This window comes from Trachypithecus francoisi, unplaced genomic scaffold (assembly GCF_009764315.1).
Source record: "Trachypithecus francoisi isolate TF-2019V2 unplaced genomic scaffold, Tfra_2.0 Lachesis_group10, whole genome shotgun sequence".
Taxonomy (NCBI): domain Eukaryota; kingdom Metazoa; phylum Chordata; class Mammalia; order Primates; family Cercopithecidae; genus Trachypithecus; species Trachypithecus francoisi.
Window position 1 is genome coordinate 73,554 of NW_022681455.1, and position 6,721 is coordinate 80,274.

Below are 6,721 nucleotides of genomic sequence, written 5' to 3' on the forward strand. Positions count from 1 at the left end.
TTGCCTTCTCTGGATTAATGTTTTTAATAAAGCCATGATCTCTAGGATGGATTATGGAACATGGATTCCCATTTCATCAAGTGGCAGGCACTCAGTACTTTCCTAGTCAGTTTGTTCTTGTTTTCCTTCTAAGTTCTGCATGCTTTTTAAACACTGTTTCAGAAAGTCAAAGAAACATACCTTCTTATTCATTTAAACAACACTGAAGGACCTGAAAAAGTCTGTCCTTAATTATTTCATAACTGAAACGAAAACAAATTTTAGCATGTCAATCTGATATTGTAAGCCATACACAGGAAGCCCAAGGTCAATGTAGAGTGTCTTATTCTAGAATGGTAAGCCAGGCTTTATTGTTTTTATTGTTCTATAAATTACAGCTGACAAGTATGTATGAAAGCTTAACACAGATATTAAACAAACCAAAAAGACTTTCAGTTTCTACCTACACTGACAGATTATTTATCTCAACAGATAAAATTGTAATAAATCCCCAAATCTTAGGAGAGGTATGAAAAGTTTATTTTCTAGTTGGAGAGGAAATTATGCTGACACCATAATTATGCTTTATTTCCCTTTTTCATTCATGGACCTCAGTTGCACAGAATCAGATGATTCATAATTCTTGTTTCACCACACAATTTCCCCACTGATCCATGCATGGCCCTTTTCTATTAATTTACTCATTTATTTATTTATTTCTAGTAATACAAGAAAACCCCACGAACCCACCACCCATCACCACTGATCGATAAGCCAGGACTATGAATTCTTTTTTTTTCTGAGACAGAGTCTCGCTCTGTCACCCAGGCTGGAGGGCAGTGGTGTGACCTTGGCTCACTGCAACCTGTGCCTCCCAGGCTCAAGCAATTCTCCTGCCTCAGCCTCCCGAGTGGCTGGGATTACAGGTGTGTGCCACCACAGCTGGCTAATTTTTGTATTTTTGGTAGAGATGGGATTTCACCATGTTGGCCAGGCTGGTCTCAAACTCCTGACATCAGGTGATCCGCCCACCTCAACCTCCCAAAGTGCTGGGATTACAGGTGTGAGTCACCGTGACAATGACAGTTTAACTCAGATTTTTTGCTCCTTTGCGATCTTCTATCCCTGCTTCACCCCACCTGACTTGCAGGCTGGTAACTGTGACCCTAAATCCTTGTCTATCATTCCCTTGCCTCCCTTTTTAACATGGGGTTTTCACTTTGTATCCGCTGATTAACAAGCCGATTTATTTTGTTTTATTTTTAAGTCCCTCCCAGATCCCACTCAGATATGCCTTTCACATTTTTGTGTTAGAGGGAATGGCTTGGCTCCTCCATTTTGGGGAAATTAATTCCTCATTTATTCATACTTAATTCTTCATTTATTCAAACAGGGTTTAAGAGCATGCAGACCGGCAAGGGCAGAGAACAATCCCACCTCAAGGGACCATAAAACCAAGAAGTCCTTTTGTGGGCTGTCTCGGTTGCCTCACACTGGTCTCTTCATGACACGCCAGCACTGGGCGGCTCCTCCTCCATGGGCTGGATCATGTCTGTGGCTGGCCAAGCCCATGGTGAGCAACATCAGGAGTTTCCTTTCTGAGCACTTTTCTGCATGAGGCCTGAATTATGAAGTTATGAATCTGTATTAAGGAGGTTTTAAAGAGGCGAGGCTGACTTTGGGGGCTTTTTGCTTTCTTGAGGTCAATAAAAGTTGGTTTGGCAGGAAGGGGGCATCCCAGTGTAGGGGAAAGGACACTGGATTTCGAGCTTAGAGACGTGAATTATAGTTTCAGTTCTGCTGCAAGTAGCTGTGTGACCTTGAGCAAATGATTTCTAGCTCACTGGACTCAGCTTCCTCTTCTGTAGAATACACATTTGAACCAAATGATTTCTTTTTTGTTTGTTTTGTTTTTGAGAGAGTGTCTTGCTCTGTTGCCCAGGCTGGAGTACACTGGTACAATCATACAGCCCTTGACCTCCTGGGTTCAAGCCATCTTCCCATCTTGGCCTCTCAAGTAGCTGGGACTACAGACACACACACCATCATGCCCAGCTATTTAATTTTTGTAGAAACAGGGTCTCACTGTGTTGTCCAGGCTGGTCTTGAGTTCCTGGGCTCAAGCAGTCCTCCCACCTCGGCCTCCCAAAATGCTAGATTTACAGACGTGAGCCGCTGCGCCCAGCCCCAGATGATTTCTAAGGGTCCTACCAGAGAAGGAACTTGGGGAAAGAATGAGTCAGGGCTTCACTGTGCTTCCTTCATTCATTTGGTTGTGGAGTCGACACACATGCCATTGGGTTCCTACAACGTATCGGGGACGCAGGAACTGAGTCCTCTCCCTCAGTGAAGTGCAGTCTCCTGCAGTGTATTTTCCAGTCTGTCTTACTAAGTTGAGATCTGCTTATGAGCAAGGACACTGTCAAGCCTCAACTACGAGCAACAGAAGCTACTGGGACTAACTTAAGCAAAGGGGTAGATTTGCTGGAAGACTACAGGTGTTGGAGTATTTCATAAAAGTCATAAGCAGGACCACAACGAGGTCTCAGCAAAAGGCTAGAGACGCTACCCCGAATGTGGAGGGGAACCAGAAAGTCACCCCTCCATTTCTGTTTCTATGTCTTTTTGGCAGCCTGCTTCATTCTTCACTTTCGCTGTAGCTGCTACTTCATGGAAAATAGCCTCAACCACCACAGTATTTTATATAAAAGGAGACAAACTCTTTTTCTCGTCTCCATTCTGAATTCCTAGGGAATAATTGTGATTCCCATTCCAATCCACTCTACTGCGGCCTGGCTGGCGTGGAGGTTGGGGAGGTTAAGGTCAAACAATGGCCTTTCATCTACCATGAGGATGGGAGGGGAAGACACACCTGGGAAGGTTCCGTGTCCTCCAGCTCTGGCAGGGCCTGTGATCAGTGCTGGTTTGCTCATCTCTCTGTGCCCGGTGCTGGCTCAGAATGGGTCCTCATAACCTGCATTCTGAATGAATGAACGCGTAAACATAATCAACTAAGAGTGAAATTACAGGTAAAGAAAAACATGCCAAGTGAACCCTGCTCTTGGCTTTAAAAGGAAGTTAAAAGAATATTAGCAGAAGAGAATAAGCCACACAGTTTTGAAACAGAGCTTCCTGGAAGGCATGAAACTCGACACGTGACACTATGCATTCACAGTTCACAGCCATGTGTTACTATCGTGCAATAGAGAGAACGCATATGTGTTTTCTTATAAGGTATCAAACAAGTAGGAAGTGATGACGGAATGACATCGCTTTCGAGTTTTCAGCGACTTAGAAGTCTTTCTTAGAGCTTTTCACGTCCATTTCAAAATACTGATATCAACAACGAACAGCCAGTGCGGACAGAGAGGCCCGTTTGCCTTCTCGTAGCCATGACCCTGAAATCCAAAGAACGTTTCTAAGGGAGAATCGTGGCATTTTAGCACTAAAGTGAGCCTGTCCCAGCGTCTCATTCTTTGCCCTAATTTTACAAAGGTGGTTAAACTACCTTCTGCCAGCTAGAGACAGAGGGGACACCTGGCTCCGTGTTTTGGAGAATCGTGAGCTTCAGTTGTCACCAAAGCCGTGTGTGGATGACGTCGAAAGTTGTGCCTGAGGCCGGGCGCGGTGGCTCAAGCCTGTAATCCCAGCACTTTGGGAGGCCGAGACGGGTGGATCAAGAGGTCAGGAGATCGAGACCATCCTGGCTAACACGGTGAAACCCCGTCTCTACTAAAAATACAAAAACTAGCTGGGCGAGGTGGCGGGCGCCTGTAGTCCCAGCTACTCGGGAGGCTGAGGCAGGAGAATGGCGTAAACCCGGGAGGCGGAGCTTGCAGTGAGCTGAGATCCGGCCACTGCACTCCAGTCCGGGAGACAGAGCGAGACTCCGCCTCAAAAAAAAAAAAAAAAAAAAAAAAAAAAAAAAAAAAAAAAAAGAAAGTTGTGCCTGATTTGTGCGTGAACACCTCATTCTCCCAGGCCTGGCTAACATGTGCTACATCAAAGTTAGGATGCATGGGTCTGAGCCTTGCCAGCCCAGAGTCAGGGTTCCCGAGAGGTCACAGGTTTATACTGACACTGTCTGCCAAGCAGGTAGCACATGGAGACACAGTGGTGGGAGAGCTGTCTTTTTTTTTTTTTGAGAGAGTCCTGTTCTTGTCGCCCAGATTGGAGTGCAGTGGTGTGATCTGGGCTCACTGCAATGTCCGCTTCCCGGGTTCAAGCGATTCTCCTGCCTTAGCCTCCCAAGTTGCTGGGATTACAGGCGTGCACTGTCATACCTGACTAATTTTTGTATTTTAGTGGAGTTGGGGTTTCACCATGTTGGCCAGGCTGGTCTCAAACTCCTGACCTCGGGTGATGGTCTCACTTTGGCCTCCTAAAGTGCTGGGATTACAGGCGTGAGCCCCCATACCCAGTCGAGAGCTGTTATATTTTATGTCAAATTGTATTTATTTGACTTATACTTCTATAAATTTATTCCATAATTTTGTTCAATATTAAATTATATTTAACATACATTATATACACACTTTTGTGACAGTGTTATACTTTCTATAATTTATCTATTTCATATCTCATGGGGACTTTTTAAAGAAAGGAATCTTTGACATTAAAAAAAAGTAAGCTGATCAGGATCTTAAATCAATAGTCTAAAATTTTAACTTAGATCTAAAATTCCTTGAAAAATAAAGTCTGTAAGAAATTTCTAAGCATGACAATTCCACTCATGTTATTGAAGGACAACATATCCATTTACAAAGTCAACACATTTTCCTCTAAAACATTAAATGTGTGCTAGAAAAAAATACTTCCTGGAGAAGCGGTTTCCTTTGTGAAATAATTTTATCTTTTTCTGGCTGCCTTTGGTTGACTAATCATGAGAAATCTCCCCTTGATGCGGTAATTCTAATTCTGACGCTGTCTCCACGGGGAAAAGAAAGCTTCCAATTTCTCTTTAAGAGGAAGTCAGTGCCTCAGACAGACAATCACTTCCCTGGAAGAACATCTCCTCACAAGTGGAGTTTTTAAGTTTAAGAAGTTAATTTTGTAATGCTTAAAAATGAAAACTGCTGCTGGATTTGATAAGCTTAGGAGGGAAGCCCAGAATACCTTCGTCACTACTCGTCGGGCTGATGGTTTAGTTCGAGCCTCAGGTGGGAAGGGGAAGTGCTAATTAGGGCTTCCATGAAGACACCCGCACTGACAAGCGTCCAAGTCCTCCGCGTCTCCAGAACTAAACCTTGATTTCAGCCTTGCCAAAGCCCTGCATAATTATTATGTAAGGGTATTGGCTAATCTTTATTTGCTGACTTTTAAATGTCTTTCGTGCCTAAGGAAAATCAAACCCATTGTTGTTGGGGTTTGAGAAGGTAAATTTACCACACCTCTGCCAGTTACAGCTTTAAGATCAGGTACAGAAAGCAGATATAAGTCAGTGTATTAGCTTTATTTCTGGCAAGGCTGAGTTAAAAAATCTCCACTTGGACCCAAGGTCCCAATGATCTTCCACTGAACTTAACCAGGCCCACCCACCCACAGGCAGGACAGCTGTGAGCCTCCCCCTCAAGGGCTGCACCTGGCTCCTTGGGCTCACCCCATGGAGGGGAGGAGGGCAGGTGCATCCTGTGACCAGGCTGTTCTAAAAAAATGATGAGAGAGAGAGAGAGAAAGCACACCAAGGGGAGGGGAGTGGTGAACTTTACACAGTGACCCCAACTCTTAATGAGCAGCAGAATTAGTCATCCATACTGAAGAGTTAGAAAGGGGTAAGGAGAAGAAAAAAGTTCTTTCCGATGTTTGAAAGGTCAGGCGTTTCCTTTTCCTTGCAGAGGCAGGAGCAGGTGGGGACAATAGAATAGGTCTCCCTTTGGTTGGCCACTCCAGTGGGTCACTGCAAATGCTGCCATGCACACTAGGCTTTGCCAAGTGTAGCTTTGCCCATAGGGCATCAAAATTTGAAAGCCCAGAAAAAGTTTTATTTTATGATTTCAACTTGTATTTTAGATTCAAGACGTACATGTGCATGTTTGTTACATGGGTTTATTGCATGATGCTAAGCGTTAGGGGTGTGAATCATCCCATCACCCAAGTAGTGAGCATGGTACCCAACTTAGTTTTTCAGCCTTGTCCCCATCCCTCTCTCCTGCCTCTCGTAGTCCTCAGTGTCTACTGTTCCCATCTTTATGTCCATGTATACCCAGTGACCAATGCTTAGCTCCCACCTGTAAGTGAGAACAGGCAATGTTTGGTTTTCTATTCCTGTGTTAATTAATTTACTTAGGATAATGACCTCCAGCTGCAAAGGACATTTTATTTTATTTTTTTCGTAGAGGTAAGATTGTGCTCTGTCGCGCACTGCAGCCTTGACCTCCTGGGCTCAAGCAACTCTCCTGCCTCAGCCTCTCGAGTAGCTGAGACTGCAGGTGCATGCCACCACACTTGCCTAAGTTTTTGTTTTTTACTTTTGTAGTGACAGGGTCTTGCTATGTTGTCCAGGCTGCTCTCAAGCTCTGGCCCCAAATGGTTCCTCCACCTTGGCCTCCCAAAATGCTGGGATTACAGGTATGAACCATTGCACCTGGCCAAGTTCATTCTTTTTTTATGGCTGCATAATACTCCACACAGTATATGTACCACATTTTTAAAATCTGCTCCACAGTTGACGGGCACCTAGGCCGATTCTATGTCTTTGCCATTGTGAATAGGGCTGCGATGAAGTTTTAAATGATCGTTTGAA